At 43.0% G+C, this 21,395-nt stretch overlaps 2 protein-coding genes across 21 annotated transcripts in view; one reads left to right on the top strand and one right to left on the bottom strand.

Annotated features, from left to right (window-relative positions):
• Positions 1-21,395, bottom strand: part of LOC139050713 (uncharacterized) — a 175,506-nt gene that overhangs the window by 87,512 nt on the left and 66,599 nt on the right. The gene's annotated exons all lie outside the window — the stretch shown is intronic.
• LOC139050714 (uncharacterized) overlaps positions 1-21,395 on the top strand; it is a 94,714-nt gene that overhangs the window by 12,077 nt on the left and 61,242 nt on the right. For 14 of the 20 annotated variants that reach the window (XM_070527367.1, XM_070527363.1, XM_070527358.1 and 11 more), the window contains exons 3-13: positions 227-320; positions 603-697; positions 1,960-2,048; positions 5,113-5,207; positions 6,488-6,576; positions 10,438-10,531; positions 11,748-11,836; positions 12,693-12,787; positions 14,032-14,120; positions 18,083-18,177; positions 19,104-19,192. The gene's annotated coding sequence lies outside the window, so the exon portion shown is untranslated. Of the gene's footprint in view, positions 1-211; positions 321-574; positions 698-1,959; positions 2,049-5,112; positions 5,208-6,487; positions 6,577-10,406; positions 10,532-11,747; positions 11,837-12,692; positions 12,788-14,031; positions 14,121-18,082; positions 18,178-19,103; positions 19,193-21,395 lie in introns of all 20 variants that reach the window. The other 6 variants (XM_070527369.1, XM_070527362.1, XM_070527360.1 and 3 more) reach the window with 6 other exon arrangements.

Genomic DNA, 21,395 nt, shown 5'->3' with positions numbered 1-21,395 from the left:
CTCCAAAACAAGAGCTAAGAAAAATATTTGCAATTACCATAACATACAAACTGCCGTAACATTTAACAAATTGTTGCAAGAAATTTACATTGAGTCAGCAATCTACACAATAAGTTTCATAGATTATACTGTAATACGACCCCGTGAAAGCATGTTACAATAAATTGCAGATGTGCTACATTGCTTCCACGTGGGCGCGTAATAATTGCAGAAACCATCTCTCCAGGACCTCCACTCGGCCGCTGGACAACGTGCTAAAAAGAGTGAAACGAAACAGCAGCGTGCTGTCCTGCGCTAGGCACAGACGTGTCGACACTGTGGTGAGTCTCCAATAGTCTGGCCTACTTTTTACTGTTTGTGCCACCTTGTCTGTACGCTTGCGTAAGCTGGGTGTTTGTGTGTGCAAAAGTACACCAGCCGAATTTTTAAATTGTCTACAATACAAATTTAGGATAAAGTGGGATACTGGGATAAATCAGGGATTTGGGCCAGAAATCTTGCATTTTCATTTTCATGTTGTGATGTATTCGTCAACTGAGACGGTTCTGATCAAATTTTGTTATCCTGTGTGCAGGAAAAAGTGTGAAAGTGCTTTTATGCAGGACATTTGCTGCGTCAGTTGACAACGTACTGAGAGAAGTGAAACCTTTCAGCGAGGTGATGTTCTCAGCTGGGGACATACACTAGGCACTTTCCGGTAAGTGTTCATATGCAACCCTTCATTATGCAGTGGTTTTACTACGAGCCCTAAGTACAAAAAAGTTAGCAAATATCCAAAGTCGTTCTTTTTTGGAGTTTGTGCCATACTGTCTGTACATTAACACTAGCTGTGGGTAAACACACACTGACACATACACTCGCATGTACTGCCTGTGTATGCAAAAGTACGCCTGCCCAGCATTTCTACTTTTTGCAATACTTCACAAGAATGACGGATACGGGGCGAAGGCCACAATTTGATGAGTTTTCAAGTTATATGATGTTTTGTGTATCTCGTAAAAATGTATCTCGCCATGTTTGGATTATCTGCTGCATAGCGAGGCAAATTAATTTTCTTCATGGGGAAATGGTGCGTGCTTGCTGTCTAACGTGCACCTGTGAATGCTACTGTCATGGGAATTCAGAGCGTGAGAGAAGTTGAATGCGAAATAAATGACTTCTTCACTTTTTAGCCATAATAGACCGAGGCTGTAGCAAAAACATGCAAAGCTTCGCACCAAACTCAAGTTTCGGGGGCTCCCCTGGTAAACCGATACTAAAATTGATTTATACTCCGATTGCAATGCTCGGATTTCAATCAGCAACAGGCACTGGTTGGGACTGGCAACTGTTGAGTACCAAGACCCATGGTCTAATCTCCAGCATATACACTGCAAAGAGTTTGCTTATAACTACACAACAAACTTAGGGAGGCAGAGCTTCCACAGTATGTCCAAGAATGTAGACGCGAAATACAAATAATTCGATGTTTTAAACGTGGAAGTGCTGCCTTAGGAATTAGCGTCCCCGAGAATGCGAGTGCAGAATGCGTGTTGCTGGCTGAATTCAGACTAGTGATTTGATGCCTCCAGTGGGTCTGTATAGGTAACTTTGCATCGCGCAACATTGTGGATGAAAAGGGCCCGCCATGTAATCCAAGCAATTTTCACTTTACGGTTTGGGTTTTGGGATTTCAGAAAACTCGAATGCGTTCTGCCTCAGAGTGCGTCATGCAGACGTTTCTTGCGAAGAATGGTCGGAATAAACATAGTTTGCTTTTTTGAAAATTGCTTGCTGAAGCTTGCTTTCTTGACAATGATACGTCCCATTTTTCACATGCTTGTTACGCGAGTATTCCATTTTCTTGAACTGCTACTGAACGACGCTAGCTGCCCAACATGTTTGCAGGGGACGTTAATCTTGCCATGTCTCTCCGGAGGCTGCGCTATCATTAAGTGTCGATTGAATTTATCTTTGCAGAATTCTTTTGGACCGCTTTACAACGTGCAGGAACGGCTACGCTGTGACGCCGTTGCGGATAGCAGCGAGCAGTGGACGCTTTTGGACAGGTTCGTTGCCTTAATATTTGTGATGTGCTTTAATCTGTGAGGCCCTTTATCGCAAATATTTTCCAACAGGAGTAGATGCTCATGCCGAAGAGTGTAGTCAGGACCATCAAAAGTGGGAACATCGATCAGGCAATAGTGCATTTCAGATGGAGGCAATTTGGTGCTACTTGAGTTCGTTTAGGCCAACATGACACAGATACCACGACACACGACACAGTGTAGCGAAGGGGGCTGAATCATATGACAGTTGCGGAACAATAAATCTGTTTTAACTGCTACGTGTGTATCAAAAGGACAAGTGAATGCCTCGAGAATGCTTGTGTGCAGCAGGCGGAGCAAGTATGGTGCGAAAGGTCGATCATCTATGTCTTCCCTTGTGCATATAATATGACTATATTTATGATTCGTCTGCGGCATATTTTCACGTGAAGCTTGGCTCGGTTAAACGGGTATTTATGTTGCAGCTACAGCGCATGTTTGGTGTGAGGGATACGCGGCAACAATGCCGCATGAAACATTTTCTGATGATCTGCGTCTCAATAATGCACTGCGCTGTTGCAAAACGCCTGTGCGCTGTCCCATTTTTTGTTGCTGATATCGTGGACTTAACGCTGCCATCGCGTTAACGGTGCTCTACCTTCTTTAATGATTTCTTATGTCTACCTCTCTGAGTGTGCTTTTCCAGACTTGTCTCGGAGCACAAACCGCCTCACCTGATTTGTTGTCTAATACTCATATTCTTATATTTGTCTTTAAAAAGCAGGAGCAACTTTAAGGAGGTTACATTTGATCAAGATGACAAAGGTGAAGCAGGAAAATGGCATGGCAGTGAGAATTCCGTGCGCTGATACAGGGACATGATGCATGAATAACTACAAAGAAACGAGAACCTCAGCATATCTTAAGAAGCACAAAATTCCAACTGGCAAAATGATACCTAAGATTTCAGGCGTTCATGCCTATGTTGTCCAGTAAGTTTCAATGGAATCTTGATTACTCCCTTTTCTCCTTGGGCCTGTTTCGCGTCGTTAGGCGAGGACCTTGAGAGGCGAGATGTCGTAAGGCCATTCGCTCACATCCGTCACACAAAGCAGGTAGCTCCTACGCTCAATTGAAAATTAACAACTTTCACTAATCTTGGTCTCGGAAGTAGCAGAAAGCAGTATGCACAGGAAAGCTTCACCATAACAAATTAGAGCAGAACATTGTCTGAAACCTGCATTGCCCCGACAACCACAGGGCGTGTTCAGCTGCCTATTTCTAGAAGTCAGTGCTGATGCGTTTTAGTTATGTGCGTCAAAGTAGGAGATTAAGAAGTCAAATATTTTTTTGTTGTTGTTGTGCCAGGAGTGCGCTGCAAGCGTTGAATTTCAGTGTATCTTAACCAGCGCTCAGGTATGTGCAGAAGTTGGTTCGGGTTGTGGTTAGAGGACACGGCATGTATAAGTTCAAGTTCAAGTTCAAGTTTATTCTTCTTCTAGTACAGACTAGAAGCCTCATCCCTCCATGTATTGCATTATAGTGCTCCGCTATTTGTATCTCCATATAAACCTTCACTTAGGAGAGCATGCGGAAAAAAAACGGTGGAAGTCGTGGGTAGAGCGCAGGAGCAGCCGCCAGCACGGCAATGATGCCGGTTTGGTCCACTGCCAGATTGCCGTCAGGTTTTCATGATTTTGATGTGCTTCATCAAACCTTTCACTGTAAGACATTGCTTGCCTATAAACGTGACTTAATAAAAGGGTAAAAGATCAGCAAGTTGTATGCGTGCACTAGAAATTGTTAGTGAGGCACATTGCAAACGGAGCGAAGTGTGGCGCAACTGTGCCGCTATATATGACGACTTTATGCTTTGGCTGTAAATTGTGTACATCGCAAAATGTTGACTGAGCTGCAAGAAAATGAACAATTCTGTAAAACGGCTGCACAAGTCAATTTCGTATTACCAGCTCGTGCATTGGTGCATACTGCTAGTTCATCGGCATAATATAGATTGTAAGAATGCATTTTCGCAGGACCTCTGCTTGGGCTCTTAACAACGGGCGTTGCAGGCCAAGGAAATCGCGATCCGTCGAAAGCACAAAAATCTCATTTATGTGCAATAACATGCATCAACTAAATTAAAAAAGAAATACTTAAAAAACGTGTTAGCTCATGGTATTTGCCCCCAAATATTAGGTGGTAGATTGCCCGCACCAACTGCACGATCATGGTACGGAACATGGCCAATTTTTGACACAATTTACTTTTTAATTTGTTCGCGGCCATTCTTCGGCGAGACTACTCATTTGTGCAAAAATGCATTCAAATGAGCTAGCTAGGCTGGCTAATGCGTATTCAGAAGCTTTTTTACTGTAATGTTAGATATCCCGGCGTAGCAGATCCTACGAGACAAAGAATTCGTATACTTCACATGGTCAAGGAAAGCCCCATCATTAGCAGACCAATCCACTCAATCTCGTTGGAAAATCTTAAGGATGCATTTGCCTGTAGTGTATGTCGTTGAGATCAAATTCGTATACTTTACAAGTTCAACGAAAGCCCCATTCAGCAGCAGACTAATACACTCAATATCATTGGAATGTCTTGAGGGTGCATTCATTTGCTTGTAGTGTGTGTTGAGATAACTTTGCTGTTGTTGCTCCCTTCGCGAGTTGAGGACGGGGTCAAAACCAGTGCCATGATATTCTATGACACGGCTTGCTCCAAAACATTGGACAACGCTTTCCTTCCTGCACTCACTCTGACTGAGCAACATTTGGAACGCTTTGTGCCTTTTACACCAATACAGTCTCCCATGGTTGCCTCTTTTTACTGTTTGTGCACATTGACTGCAAGGTTGCGTAAGCTGGGTGTTTGTGTGTGTAGATGTACAGCAGTCGAATTTTTAAATTGTCTACCAAACAAATTTAGGGTAAAGTGGGATAATAGGTTAAAGCTGAGATTTGTGTCAGAAATCATGTATTTTCATAATAATCTTATGTATTCGTCAACTAAGACGGTTCTCATCATATTTTGTTATCCTCAGTGCAGAAAAAAAAATTGTGAAAATGCTTTTCTGCAGGACATTTGCTGCGTAAGCTGACAACGTACTGAGAGAAGTGAAACCCTTCAGCGAAGTGATGTTCTCAGCTGGGGACATACACTAGCGACATTCGGGTAAGTGTTCATCTGCAAGCGTTTTTTATGCAGTGGTTTTACTGCGAGCCTTAAGTACAATAAAGTTAGCAAATATGCAATGTCGTCCTTCTTTAGTTTGTGCCATACTGTCTGTACATTAACACTAGCTGTGGGTAAACACACACAGTTGACACATACACTCGCATGCACTGCCTGTGTATGCAGAAGTACACCTGCCCAGTATTTCGACTTTTTGCCATACTTCAGACGAATGCTCGGAAATGGGGCGAAAGCCACAATTTTTCACCAAAGTGGGTTTTCAAGTTATGTGATGTTTTGTCGATTTCGTAAAAATGAATCTCGCCATGTTTGGATTATCTGCTGCATAGAAAGGCAAAGAATTTTTTTCATGTGGCAACAGAGCGTGCTGGCTGTCTAAAGTGCCCCTGTGAATGCTACTGTCAAAATGTGACCGCAGAGCGTGAGACAAGTTGAGTGCGAAATAAATGACTTGTTCGGATGGATAAATTTTTGTACTTTTTTAGCCATAATAGACCGAGGCTGTAGGAAAATCGAGCAAAGCTTCACACCAAACTCAATTTTCGTGGGATCTACTGGTAAACCTATACTGAAATTGATTTATACTCCGGTTGAAATACTCGATTTCAATCGGCAACACGCATTGGTTGGGTACTGGCAACTGCTAGAGTACCAGGACCCATGGTCTACAAACACACTGAAAAAGAGATTGCTGCCTATACAGTAAACTTACGAGAGCTTCCGCAATATTTCCAAGAGTGTAGACGCAAAATACAACCAAATAAATGTTTTACGTTGAAGAGCTGGCTGAAGAAATTTGGGTCCCTGAGAACACAAGCGTAGAATGCATGTTGCTGGCTGAAAGCTTAGTGATCTGATGCCTCCGCCGGGTGTGTATGGGTCATTTTGCAACGTGCAAGGTGATGGATGAAAAATCCCCGTCGAGGAAGCCAAGCCATTTAATTTTACAGTTTGGATTTTGGGATTTCAGCAAACTTGGGTGCATTCTGCCTCATAGAATGCGTCGTGTAGGCGTTTCCTGCAAAGAATGGTTGCAATAAACATAGAGCTAGCTTCTTCGTAAATTTCTTGAGAAAGCTTACTTTTGGAAAATCATTCGTCCAATTTTTCACATGCTTCTTACGCGAGGAGTATTCTATTTTTTTTGAACCGCTACTGAATGACGCTAGCTGCCCAACGTGTTTGCAGGGGATGCTACGATTGCTATGTCTCTCCAGTGGCGGCGCTATCATTGAGTGTCAATTGAATTATCTCTGCAGACTCCTTTTGGACCGCTTTACAACGTGCAGGAACGGCTACGCTGTGACGCCGTTGCGGATAGAAGCGAGCAGTGGACGCTTTTGGACAGGTTCGTTCCCTTAATATTTGTGATCGGCATTAGTCTGTGAGGCCCTTCATTGTAGACATTTTCCAGCCAGAGTAGATGCTCATGAAAAAGAGCGCGGTCAGGGCCACTAAAAGTGGGAACATCGATCAGGCAATAGTGCAGTTCAGGTGGAGGCAATCTGGCGCTACTTGAGGTTGTTTAGGCCACCACGACAAAGTGCTGTGCAGTGAAAGGGGCTGAATCATATGACAGTTGCGGAATATTGAGTCTTGTTTCATCTGTACGTGTGTATCAAAAGGACAAGTGAATGCCTGGAAAATGCTTGTATGCAGCAGGTGGGGCAAGTGTGGTTTAAAAGGTCATCTATCTACTCCCTTCTTGTGCATATGATACCAGCACTATATTTGTGATTCGTCTGCGGCATACTTAGGTTGGTTAAACGGGTATTTGTGTTTCAGTTACAGTGAGTGTTTGGTGTGGGGGATACGTGGCGACAATGCGTATGACAAATTTTGTGATAACATGCGTCTCACTACTGGCTGCACTGCGCTGTTGCGAAACGCCTGTATGCTGTCCCATTTTTGTTTTGTTGCTGCCATCATGGCCTTAACGGTGCTCCACCTTCTCGAATGATTTCTTATGTCTACCTCTCTAAGTGCGCTTTTCGGGACTTGTCTAGGAGCACGTACTGCCTCAGCTGATTTGTTGTCTGATCTCATATCTTCAAACTGTCTTAAACAAGCCGGGGCAACTGATCTTATTTAACAAAAATCTCAGACCATTGAGCAAGCAGTGTCACTTTAATGAGGTTACATTCGATCAATGAGACTTTGGTGCGCGGATACTGGCACATGATGCGGGAAAAACCACAAGGAACTTGAACCTAAGCATATCTAAGAAGCATAGGATGCCAACTGGCAAAACGATACCTAAAATGGATTGAATACAATGAATGCACTGTGCGTCACTGCACTACAACTGCACATCAAAGTGCAGTTTATTTCAGGCGTTCATGCTAATGTCGTCCGGTCCGTTTCTATTTAATCTTGATTACTCCCTTTCCAGCTTGGGCCTGTTTCATGTCGTTTGGCGAGGACCTCGAGAGGGAGGAAGTCGTGAAGCCACTTGCTCACATCCGCCCCACAAAGCTGGTAGCTCGTACGCTCAATGGAAAATAACAGCTTTCTCTAATCTTAGTCTCGGAAGTAGCAGAAAGCAGTATGTAGAGAAAAACATCAAGATAACAAATTTGAACTTAGAGCCAAACATTGGCTGAAACTTGTAGTGCGCCAACAAACAACCACAAATTCGTGTTCAGCTGCCTGTTATTTATAGAAGTCAGTGCTGGTGCGTTAATGTGCATCAAAGTCGCAGATTAATAAGTGAGAGGGGTTTTTTTGTCGTGCCAGGAGTGCGCTGCAAGCGCTTAACTAGTTTATCTGAACCACTGCTCAGCTATGTGCACGAGTTATTAGGGACTGTCGTTAAAAGGCACAGCAGGTTTAGAAGCCTCATCCCTCCATGTATTGCGAATAGTGTGCTCCGCTATTTGTATCTCCATGTAAACTTTCAATTAGGAGAGCATGCGAAAAACCAGGTGCGGAAGACGTGGGTAGAATGCAGGCGTAGCCGGCAGCTCGGCAGTGCTTCCGGTTTGGTGCTTTGCCAGATAGCCGTCTGGTTGCAGGAGTTTTGATCAGCTGCATCAAACCATTGACTGTAAAACACTGCTTGCCTATAAACATGACTTATAAAGATCAGTAAGTTGTATGCTGAACCACTGCTCAGCTATGTGCACGAGTTATTAGGGACTGTCGTTAAAAGGCACAGCAGGTTTAGAAGCCTCATCCCTCCATGTATTGCGAATAGTGTGCTCCGCTATTTGTATCTCCATGTAAACTTTCAATTAGGAGAGCATGCGAAAAACCAGGTGCGGAAGACGTGGGTAGAATGCAGGCGTAGCCGGCAGCTCGGCAGTGCTTCCGGTTTGGTGCTTTGCCAGATAGCCGTCTGGTTGCAGGAGTTTTGATCAGCTGCATCAAACCATTGACTGTAAAACACTGCTTGCCTATAAACATGACTTATAAAGATCAGTAAGTTGTATGCATGTACAAGAAAATGTTAGCGAGGTGCATTGCAAACGGACCGAAGTGGGAGCAACCGCCTGGCTATTTATTATTTGTATGCTCTGGTTGTGAATTGTTGTGCATGACGGGAACCGTTGACTGAGCTGCAAGAAAATGAACTGTTCTGTAAAAGGGCTGCATGAGTCAACTTCATTTACCAGCTCGCACATGGGTGTATACTGCCAGTTCATCGGCGTAGTATAGATTGTAAGAATGCATTTGCGCAAGAGCTGTGCTTGGGCTCTTTACAACGGGCTTACGAGACAGAAGATTGGATGAATAAGTAGTGCGGTTTAGGATTTATTTAATGGCCTTTCCTCTTTTACTCTGGCTGTGGGCATGAGAGAAAAAATAACCCTGTGCCAGCTTGTCTCTCTGCTCTAGCTGATCCTCTATGCTACAGGAAAAGCGCACTACCTTTCTCTGGTGTACATACTAATTTAGTCACATTAGCTGATAGCTTTTATTTCTTATTTCAATGATACTGTATATTGATAACGTTTGTTTTGTTGGCAGAAATGGAGAAGTAGAGAACTATGGTGATTTAATACACCTTTCACACAGGAAGATATACAGGGATTTGTATGTAATGACATCCGATACATCAAATGTCATTAGATAACATGGCATCCTGCACGTTTGACTGTCAGTTGCAGACCATGGCGATCGCGATGCGCCGAAGGCGCACAAAGTTCATGTATGTGCGCTACCATACATGAACTAAATAAAAAAATACTTAATAAGAAACGTTTTAGCGTGATGGTATTGGCCCCCAAATATTAGGTGTTTTATTACTCGCACCTACTGCACGATTGTGGTAACGAACATGGCCAACGACGTTTTTGACCATGTTGCTAATAACGAGAATTTTGAGATTTTGCTAAGAACACTTAAAATCCTAAACGTAATTTTTGACACAATTTTTTTCATTTATTTGTTCGCGGCCATTCTTCGGCGAGACTACTCATTTGTACAAAAATGCATTCGAAGGAGCTGAGCTGGCTAATGAGTATTCAGAAGTTCTTTTACTGTATTATTAGACATCCCTGCGTAGCAGATAACTAACTGCATCAATTTTTCTGGACAAAGAACTCGTATACTTTACACGTTCAAAAAAAGTCCCATCAGTAGCAGACCAATCCACTCAACCTCGATGGAAAATCTTAAGGATTTATTTGCTTGTAATGTATGTTGTTATGAAAGTCGTATACTTTACATGTTCAATGAAAGCCCCATTCAGCAGCGGACCATTCCACTCAATATCAATGGAATGTCTTGAGGGTGCATTGGCTTGTAGTGTGCGTTGTTGAGATCACTTTGCTCTAGTTTCTTTCTTCGCGTGTTGAGGACAGGGTGAAAACCAGTGCTGTGACGTCAAAACCAGTGCGATGATATTCTGTGACACGGCTTGCTCCATAACCTTCCTGCATTGACACTGACTGAGCAACATTTCGAACGCTTTGTGCCTTTTATACCTATACAGTCTCCAATGGTTGCCCCCTTGTTACTGTTTGTGCTTCTTGTCGGCACGCTTGCGTAAGTTGGGTGTTTGTGTGTGCAAAAGTACACCAGCCGAATTTTAAATTGTCCACCATACAAATTTAGGATAAAGTGGTATACTAGGTTAAAGCAGAGTGTTGCATCCGAAATCTCGCATTTTCATATTAATCCTGTGCATTCGTCAACTAAGACGGTTCTCATCATGTTTTGTTATCCTCTGTCCAGAAAGAAAATTCGAGAAAATGCTTTTCTGCAGGATATTTGCTGCGTCAGTTGACAACGTACTGAGAAAAGTGAAACCCTTCAGCGAAGTGATGTTCTCAGCTGGGGACATACACTAGGACATTCCGGTAAGTGTTAATCTGCAACTATGTTTTATGCAGTGGTTTTATTGAGAGCCCTAAGTACAATAAAGTTAACAAATATGCAAAGTCGTCCTTTTTTAGAGTTTGTGCCCCACTGTCTGTACAATATAATGGCTGCGGGTAAACACGCACTGACACACATACACTCGCATGTACTGCCTGTGTATGCTAAAGTACACCTGCCCAGTATTTCGATCTTTTACAATACTTCATACGAATGGCGGATACGGGCCGAAAGCCAACAATTTCTCACCGAAGACGTGCGTTTTGAAGTTACATGATGTTTCGTGTATCTCATAAGAATGCATCTCGCCATGTTTGGATTATCTGCTGCATAGAGGGGCAAAGTAAATTTTTTCATGCGGCAATGGTGTGTGCTTGCCGTCTAAAGTGCACCTGTGAGTGCTGCTGTCAAAATGGGAACGCAGAGTGTGAGACAAGTTGAACGCAAAATAAATGACTTCCGATAAAACAATTTTTGTACTTTTTAACCATAATAGACTGCGGCTTTAAGTTTCGTGGGATCCACTGGTAAACAGATACCGAAATGCTTTATACTCCGATTGCAATGCTCGCATTTCAATCAGCAACAGGCAGTGGTTGGGACTGGCAACTGTATAGTACAAAGACCCATGGTCTAATCTATAGCATACAGAATGAAAAAGAGCTTGCGTAAATACAAAATAAACTTAGGGAGGCAGAGCTTCCACATGTCCAAGAACGTATAAGTAAAATACAAACAAATCGGGGTTTAGCGTAGAAGAGCTGTCTGAAGAAGTTTGTGTCCTTGAGAACACAAGCGCAAAATGCGTATTCAGCCTAGTGATTCGATGCCTCTGCCGCGTCTGTATAGGACACTTTGCGACGTGCGACATGATTGATGAAAAAGGCCCGCCGTGGCTGTACAGTTTGGGTTTTGGGATTTCAGAAAACTTGGGTGTGTTCTGCCTCGTAGAGGTCGTCGTGCCGACATTTCTTGCGAAGAATAGTCTGAATAAACACTCAGCGGCACAAGCTTGCTTTTTTCGACAATTATTCGTCCCGTTTTTCACGTGCTTGTTACGCGAGGCGTATTCTTTTTTGTTTTTAACCGCTACTGAACGACGCTAGCTACCCAACATGTTTGCCGGTTACTGTAAGCGTGCTGTGTCATTCCGGTGGCTTCGTTATTATTGAGTGTCCATTTAATTTATCTCTGCAGAATCCTCTTGGACCGCTTCACAACGTGCAGGAATGGCTACGCTGTGACGCCGTTGCAGATAGCAGGAAGAAGCGGTGGCTTTTGGACAGGTTCGTTACTTTAATATTTGTCATGAGCGTCCAATCTGTGAGGCCCTTTTGTTGCATATAATTTCTAGATAGAGTAGACGCTCATGCAGAAGAATGCAGTCAGGGCCGCCAAAAGTGGTTTTACATCGACCAGGCAATAGTTTAGTTCAGATGGAAGCAATCTGGTGCCACTTTAGTTCGTTTTGGCCACCACGACACAGCGCTGTGTAGCGAAAGGGGCTGAATAATGACATTTGCGGAATATTGAATCTGTCTCATCTGGTACGTACGTATCAGAAGGACAAGCGAATGCCTGGGAAATGCTCGTGTGCAGCAGATGGAGCAAGTATTGTGCGAAAGGCGTTTTTATTCCCTTGTGCATATAATATCAGCACTATAGTTGCGATTCGTCTTCGGCATACTTTCACGCGAAGCTTAGGTCGGTTGAACGGATATTTATGTTGCAGTTAGTGTGATTGTGTGGTGTGAGGGATACGTGGCAACAATGCCGCTTGCTCCATAACATTGGACAACGCTTTCCTTCCTGCACTGACACTGACTGCGTAACATTTGGAACGCTTTGTTCCTTTTATACCAATAGTCTCCAAAGGTTGCCTCATTTTCACTGTTTGTGCGCCTTGTCTGCAGGCTTGCGTAAGCTGGATGTTTGTGTGTGCAAAAGTACGCCAGCCGAATTTTTAAATTGTCTACCATACAAATTTAATATAAAGTTGAATACTAGGCTAAAACAGAGATTTGCGTCAGAAATCTTGTATTTTCATATTAATCTTATGTATTCATCAACTACGACGGTTGTCTTCATATTTTGTTATTCTCTTTGCAGAAAAAAAATTTTCGTGGCAATTCTTTTTTGCAGGACATCTGCTGCGTCAGTTGACAACGTACTGAGAGAAATGAAACCCTTCAGCGAGGTGATGTTCTCAGCTGGGGACATACACTAGGGACATTCCGGTAAGTGTTCTTCGGCAAGCCTTTTTTATGCAGTGGTTTTACTGCGAGCCTTAAGTACAATAAAGTTAGGAAATATGCAGCGTCGTCCTTTAGTTTGTGCCATACTGTCTGTACCCTAACACTAGCTGTAGGTAAACACACAGACTGACACACACACTCGCATGTACTGCTTGTGTATGCAGAAATACACCTGCCCAGCATTTCGACTTTTTGCAATACTTCAGACGAATGCTCTGATATGGGGCGAAAGCCACAATTTTTCACCAAAGATGGGTTTTGAAGTTATATGATGTTTCGTCTATTTCGTAGAAATGCATCTCGCCATGTTTGGATTATCTGCTGCATATAAAGGCAAATAAAATTTTTTTTCATGTGGCAACAGAGCGTGCTGGCGGTGCCCCTGTGAATGCAGCTGTCAAACTCTGACCTCAGAGCGTGAGACAAGTGGAGTGCGAAATAAATGACTTCTTTGGATAGACAAATTTTTGTACTTTTTTAGCCATAATAGTCAGAGACTGTAACAAAACCGAGCTATGCTTTGCACCAAACTCAATTTTCATGGGATCTACTGGTAAACCTATACTAAAATTGGTTTGTACTTCCATTGCAATACTCGGATTTCAATCGGCAACAGGCACTAGTTGGGACTGGCAACTGCAGGAGTGCCAGGACCCATGGTCTAAACTCTAACATGCACACTGCAAAAGAGGTTGCGTACTCATACAGTAAATTTAGGAGAACTTCCGAAATATTTCTAAGAATGTAGACGCAAATTGCAAACAAGTAAATGTTTTACCATGAAAGAGCTGCCTGAAGAAGTTTTCGTCCCTGAGAACACAGGCGTAAAACGCGTGTTGCTGACTGAATTCAGCCTAGTGATTTGATGCCTCCGCCGGGTCTGTATGGGTCACTTTGCAACGTGCAAACATGATGGATGGAAAATCCCCGTCGAGGAAGCCAAGCAATTTTCATATTGCAGTTTGGGTTTTGGGATTTCAGAAAACGTGTCGTGCCGATGTTTCTTGCGAAGAATGGTCGGAAGAACCCCTCAGCGGCACAAGGTTGCTTTTTTGACAATTATTTGTCCCATTTTTCACATGCTTGATACGTGAGGAATATTCTATTTGCTTGAGCCGCTACTGAACGATGGTAGTTGCCGAACACGTTTGCAGGGGACGGTAAGATTGCTATGTCTTTGCGGTGGCTGCGTTATGATTGACTGTCGATTAAATTTATCTCTGCAGAATCCTCTTGGACCGCTTTACAACGTGCAGGAACGGCTACGCTGTGACGCCGTTGCAGGTAGCAGCGAGCAGTGGACGCTTTTGGGCAGGTTCGTTCCCTTGATATTTGTGATGAGCATTATTCTGTGAGGCCCTTTATTGCAGGCATTTTCCAGCAAGAGTAGATGCTCATGCCGAAGAGTGCAGACAGGGTCACCAAATGTGGGAACATCGATCAGGCAATAGTGCAGTTCAGATGGAGGCCATTTGGTGCTACTTGAGTTCGTTTAGGCCACCATGGCACAACGACACCACGAGACACAACACAGTATAGTGAAAGGGCCTGAATCATATGGCAGTTGCGGAACATTAAATCTTTTCCATCTGGTACGTGTTTATCAAAATGACAAGTGAATGCCTCGAAAATGCTTGTGTGCAGCAGGCGGAGCAAGTAGGGTGCGAAGGGTCATCTATCTATTCCCTCCTTGTGCATATAATATGACTATATTTGTGATTCATCTGCGGCGTACTTTCACGTGAAGCTTGGGTCGGTTAAACGGGTATTTATGTTGCAGTTACAGCGCATGTTTGGTGTGAGGGCATGAAACATGTTATGATAATTTGCGTCTCACTAGTGCACTGCGCTGTTGCAAAAGCGCCTGTGCGCTTTTGGATAGAGGCAGTTTGGATAGCAGAGTTTGGATAGAGGCAGTTTGGTGGTACTTGAGGCTATTTAGGCCACCACGACACAGCGCTGTGTAGCGAAAGGGGCGGAATCATATATGTAGCGAATATTGAGTCAAGTTTCATCTGTACGTGTGTATCAAAAGGACAAGTGAATGCCTGGAAAATGGTTGTGTGCAGCAGGTGGAGCAAGTATGGTGCGAAAGGCCGTCTATTTATACCCTTCTTGTGCATATAATACCATCACTATATTTGGATTCCTCTGCGGTGTACTTTTACGCGACGCTTAGGTTGGTTAAATGGGTATTTGTTTCGGTTACAGGGAATGTTTGGTGTGGGGGATACGTGGCGACAATGCGTATGACAAATTTTGTGATAATCTGCGGCTCACTAGTGACTGCACTACGCTGTTGCGAAACGCCTGTAGGCTGTCCCATATTTTGTTGCTGCTATCATGGCCTTAACGGTGCTTTACCTTCTCGAATGATTTATGCCTCTCTCTAAATGTGCTTTTCGGGACTCGTCTCGGAGCACGAACTGACTCAGCTGCTTTGTTGTCTGATACTAATATCTTCATATTTGTTTTAAAGAAGCCGAGGCAACAGATCTTTTTTAAGAATAATCTGAGACCCTTGAGCAAGTAGTGCCACTTCAATGAGGTTACATTTGATCAAGATATGACAGATGTGAAGCAGGAAAATGGCATTGCAATAAGGGTTCCGTGCGCTCATACAGTGACATGATGCATGAATAACCACAAAAAACGAGAACCTAAGCATATCTAAGAAGCATGACATTTCAACTGGCAAATTGACACCTAAAATGGATTGAATACAATGAATGTACTGTGCATCACTGCACTATGATTGCAAATCAAGGTACAGTTTAATACAGGTGTTCATGCCTATGTGGTCCAGTCAGTTTCAATTTTATCTTGATGACTTTCTTTCCACCTTGGGCCTTTTTCGTTTCGTTTGGCGGGGACTTTGAGAGGGAGGATGTCATAAGGCCACTTGCTCACATCCGCCACTCAAAGAAGGTAGCTGCTACGCTCAAAGGAAAATTAGTAGCTGCTACGCTCAAAGGAAAATTAGTAGCTGCTACGCTCAAAGGAAAATTACCTACTTTCTCTAATCTGTCTCGGAAGTAGCAGAAAGAAGTATGCACACTAAAAATTCACGATAACAAATTTGAAGTTAGAGCCAAACATTGGCAGAAACCTGCAGTGCCCCAGCAACCACAAGGCGTGTTCAGCTGCCTATTTCCAGAAGTCGGTGCTGATGCGTTTGTCATGTGCGTCAAAGTAGCAGATTAAGAAGTCAGAGATGTTTTTTTTGTTGTGCCAGGAGTGTGCTGCAAGCCTTGAATTAGTGTATCTTAACCACTGCTCAGTTATGTGCAGACGTTATTTGGGGCTGTGGTTAGAGGACACAGCCTGTGTAGAAGCCTCATCCCTCTATGTATTGCGATTAGTATGCTACGCTGTTTGTATATCCATATAAACGTTCATATAGGAGAGCATTCGGAAGAAAAACAGTGGAAGACGTGGGTAGAGCGCAGGCGCAGCGGCTAGCACGGCAGTGCTGTCGGTTTGGTCCTTTGTCAGATAGCCATCCGGTTGCAGGAGTTTTGAACTGCTGCATCAAACCATTTACTGTAGAACATTGCTTGTCTGTAAACATGACTTAATAAACGGTAAAAGATGAGTAACTTGTATTGATTTCCTAGAAATTGCTAGTCAGGCACGCTTCAAACGGAGCGAAATCTGGCGCAACTGCCTCGCTATATATGAAGTTTTTATGCTTTCGCTGTAGATTGTTGTGTATGTCGCAAAATGTTTACTGAGGTGCAAGAAATTGTACTGTTCTGTAAAACAGCTGCACGAGTCAACTTCCTACTACCAGCTCACACATTGGTGTATACTGCCAGTTTATCGGCGTAATATAGATTGTAAGAATGCATTTGAGGAAGAACTCTGCTTGGGCTCTTAACAACGGGCGTACGAGACAGTGACCACACCACTTGAGCAAGGTGATGTACTGAGAAGAGTGGATGATTAAATAGTGCTGTTTAGCAGTTATTTATGGTCTTTCCTGTTTTACTCTGGCTGCAGGTATGAGATAGAAAATAGGCTTGTGCCAGCCTGTCTCCCTGCTTTAGCTGAGCCTCTATGCTACAGGAAAAGCGCACTACCTTTCTCTGGTGCACATACTAATTTACTCACATTAGCTCATAGCTTTTATTATTTATTTCAATGATACTATATATTGATAACGTTAGTTTTGTTGGCAGAAATGGTGTATAGAACTATGGTAACTTAATGCACCTGTCACACAGGAAGATATATAAGGGTTTGTGTGTAACGACATCCGACACATCAAATGTCATTAAATAACATGCGATCGTTCATGTTAGACTGTCAGTTACAGACCACGGCAATCGCGATACGTCGAAGGCACACAAAGTTCATGTATGTGCACGAACATACATGAACTAAATAATAAAAACATTTTAGCATGATGGTATTCGCTCCCAAACATTTGGTGTTTTATTGCTCGCACCAACGGCACAATTACGGTACTGAACATGGCCAACGACATTTTTGACCATGTTGCTGATAATGAGAATTTTGAGATTGAATAAGTTGAATTTTTCGCTAAGAACACCTAAAATCATAAACGTAATAATTTTTGACAAAATTTACTTTTTACTTTATTTATTCGCGGCCATTCTTCGGCGGGACTACTCATATGTACAAAAACGTACTCGAAGGAGCTAAGCAGGCCAATGCGTATTCAGAAGTTGTTTAATCGTGGTTTTAATCTAACGTTACATATCCCCGGCGTAGCAGATCACTAACCAAAACAAATGCAGCTCTCATTATGAAAGCCCCATTCAGCAGTGCACTAACCCGCTCAATATCACTGGAAAGTGTCGAGGGTCACTTTGATGTAATTGCTCCCTTCGCGTGTTGACGACAGGGTCAAAACCAGCGCTGCTACGTCAAAACCAGTGCCATGATATTCTTTGACACGGGTTGCTCCAAAACAATGGACAACGCTTTCCTTCCTGCACTTTTGGAACATTTGTAACGCTTTGTTCTTTTTACACCAATGCAATCTCCAACCGTTGCCTCCTTTTTACTATTAGTGCTTCTTGTCTGCACGCTTGCATAAGCTGGGGTTTTGTGTATGCAAAAGTACACCAGCCGAATTTTTATATTGTCTACTATACAAATTTAGGATAAAGTGGGATACTAGGTTAAAGCAGAGATTTGCGTCAGAATCTTGCATTTTCATACTCATCCTATGCATTCATCCACTAAGAAGGTTCTCATCATAGTTTGTTATCCTCTGTGCAGAAAAAAATTTTAAAATTATTTCTGCAGGTTGTTTGCTGCGTGCGTTGACAACGTACTTAGAGAAATGAAACCCTTCAGCGAGGTGATGTTCTCAGCTGGGGACATACACTAGGGACATTCCGGTAAGTGTTCATCTGCAAGCCGTTGTTGTGCAGTGGTTTTACTGCGAGCCTTAAGTACAATAAATTTAACAAATATACAATGTCATCCTTTTTTAGTTCATGACATACTGTCTGTACATTAACACCATCTGTGGGTAAACACACACTGATACAGATACACTGGCATGTAGTGCCTGTGTTTGCAAAAGTACACCTGCCCAGCATTTCGACTTTGTATACTATATACGAATAGCGGATACGGGGTGAAAGCCACAATTTCTCACCAAAGATGAGTTTACAAGTTATGTGATGTTTTGTGTATCTCGTAAAAATGCATCGCGCCATGTTTGGATTATCTGCTGCACAGAGAGGCAAATTTTCTTCATGTGGCAATGGTGCGTGCTTGCTGTCTAACATGCACAATACGTCAAAGAATGTAGACTCAAATTACAAATAATTCGATGATGTAAACGTGCTGCCTTAGGAAATAGCGTCCCTTAGAACGCGAGTGCAGAATGCGTGTTACTGGCTTAATTCAGACTAGTGATGTGATGCCTCTGACGGGTCTGTATAGGTCACTTTGCACCGCGCAACATGATGGATTAAAATGTCCCGCCGTGGAAGCCAAGCAATTTCACTTTACAGTTTGGGTTTTGGGATTTCAGAAAACTCGGGTGTGTTCTGCCTCATAGAATGCGTCGTGCAGACGTTTCTTGCGAAGAATGGTCGTAATAAACCTCCAGCTGGCTTTTTTGAGAATTGCTTGCTAAAGCTTACTTTTTTGACAATTATTCGTCCCATTTTTCACATGTTTGTTACGCGAGGAGTATTACATTTCTTTTGAACCACCACTGAACGACGCTGCCCAACATGTTTGCAGGGGACTGTAAGCGTGTTGTGTACTTCCGGTGGCTGCGTTATTATTGAGTGCCAATTTATCTCTGCAGAATCATTTTGGACCGCTTCACAACGTGCAGGAACGGCTACGCTGTGACGCCGTTGCAGATAGCAGCGAGCAGTGGATGCTCTTGGACAGGTTCGTTGTCTTAATAGGCTTCTCATCTGTGGTGGCCTTTTGTTGCAGATAATTATAGCCAGAGTAGACGCTCATGCCGAAGAATGCTGTCAGGGCCACGAAAAGTGGGAACACCAATCAGGCAATAGTTTAGTTCAAATGGAGGCAATTTGGTGTTACTTTAATTCGTTTAGGCCACCACGACACAGCGCTGTGTAGCGAAAGGCGCTGAATCATATGGCACTTGCAGAATATTGAATCTGTTTCATCTGGTACGTACGCATCAGAAGGACAAGTGAACGCCTGAAAAATTCTTGTGTGCAGCAGATGGAGAAAATATGGTGCGAAAGGCGTATATTATATGTGCCCTTGCGCATATAATATCAGCCCTATATTTGTGATTCGTCAGCTGTATAGTTTCACACGAAGCTTAGGTCGGTTAAAGGGGTGTTTATGTTGCAGTGACTGTGATTGCTTGGTGTGAGAGATACGTGGTACCAATGCGTATGACAAGGTTTCTGATAATATGCGTCTTACTGCACGTCGCTGTTGAGAATCGCCTGTGTGCTGCCCCATTTTTTGTTCCCGGCATCGCGGCCTTAACGGTGCACTACCTCCTGAAGTGGTCTTATGTCTACCTCTCCTAATGTGCTTTTCGGGACTTGCTTCGGTGTACGAACCAACTCAAGCGATTTGTTCTTTGATACTAATATATTTAACCTCGTCTTAAACAAGTAGCAGAGCCTGGCCTTCTTCAACAATAATCTGAAACCATTGAGCAAATAGCACCGCTTCGAGGAGGTTACATTTGATCAAGATACGACAAATGTGAAGCAAGAAAATGTCATGGCAATGAGACTTCCGTGCACTGATACAGGGACATGATACATGAATACCACAAAAAACGAGAACCTACGCAATTTTAAAAGCATATGTGCAAAAGAAGCATATGTTAGTGCCAGCCTGTGTCTCTGCTCTAGCTTAGCCTCTACGCTAAAGGAAAAGCGCACCACCTTTCTCTGGTGTACATACTAATTTGCAGTAGCCTCATACCCTCTATTTTTATTTCAATTTTATTGTATATTGATAACATTAGTTTCGCTGGCAAAAATGAACTATAAAACAATGCTAATGTAATACACCTATCACACGGAATGATATAGAAGGATTTGTATGTAATGCAATCCTGCAATATGCGATCCTGCATGGCAGACTGTCAGTTGCAGACGATGGCAATCGTGATCCCTCGAAGGCACACAAAAAGTTCGTGCAAGTGCAAGACATTATTAAAGAAAAAATGGCTTAGCATGGTGGTGGTGGTGGCTCGCCCCAGCTGCATGATTATGGTCCTGAACGTGGCCGACAACGTCTTTGACTATGTTGTTGATAATGAGAATTTCGAGATAGAGTTCTAAACGCAAGAATCTTTAACATTTACTTTTTGATTTGTTTGTTCGCGGCTATTCTTCGGTGAGACTACTATTGTGTACAAAAATGCATTCGAATGAGCTGAGCTAGCTAATGCGTATGGCGAAGTTTTTCCATAACGATGTTGGATACGCCGGCGTTGCGGATGACTAACCAAAATAAATGCAACTCTAATTACATCAATCTTACTGCGCAAAGAATTCGTGTACTTTACATGTTCAAGGAAAGCCCCATTAGTAGCGGATCAATCCCCTCAATCTCGTTGGAAAATCTTAAGGGTGTATTTGTTTGTAGTGCATGTAGAGATCACTTAGCTGCAGTTGCTCCCTTCGCATGTTGAGGACGGGGTCAAAACCAGTGCCATGATATTCTATGACACGGCATGCTCCATAGCATTGGACAATGCTTTCCTTCCTGCACTGTCAGTGACTGAACAACATTTGCAACGCTTTGTGCCTTTTGCAACTATGGAGGTGGTTAGATCTAAAAAAAAAACATAAGGCAACACTCACTCTAGTGAAAGAAAATGACGGTTTACTTAGGACGAAGTGAATGATTAACAATTTAGTACAATGCAGGGTGGGCAACCAGGCTCAGCCGGCTTCACCTCCCTGTCTTTCCCTTCATCATCTCCCTTCCCTTTATTTCTCGAAGCATACGCATCTCACTATCATTTTTGACACTTAACGCAGAAGATGGGTTCCCTCAATAAGCTTTGGAATAATCGTAAGCCTGAACAACGTATTGCTTTTGTATTTACTTTTGTATCAAACAAATAAGTGCAGAAAGCTTGTAC

Source organism: Dermacentor albipictus, chromosome 10 (genome assembly GCF_038994185.2).
Source record: "Dermacentor albipictus isolate Rhodes 1998 colony chromosome 10, USDA_Dalb.pri_finalv2, whole genome shotgun sequence".
Classification (NCBI taxonomy): domain Eukaryota; kingdom Metazoa; phylum Arthropoda; class Arachnida; order Ixodida; family Ixodidae; genus Dermacentor; species Dermacentor albipictus.
Note: the sequence above shows the minus strand (reverse complement) of the source record. Positions and strands in the feature narration are given on the sequence as shown.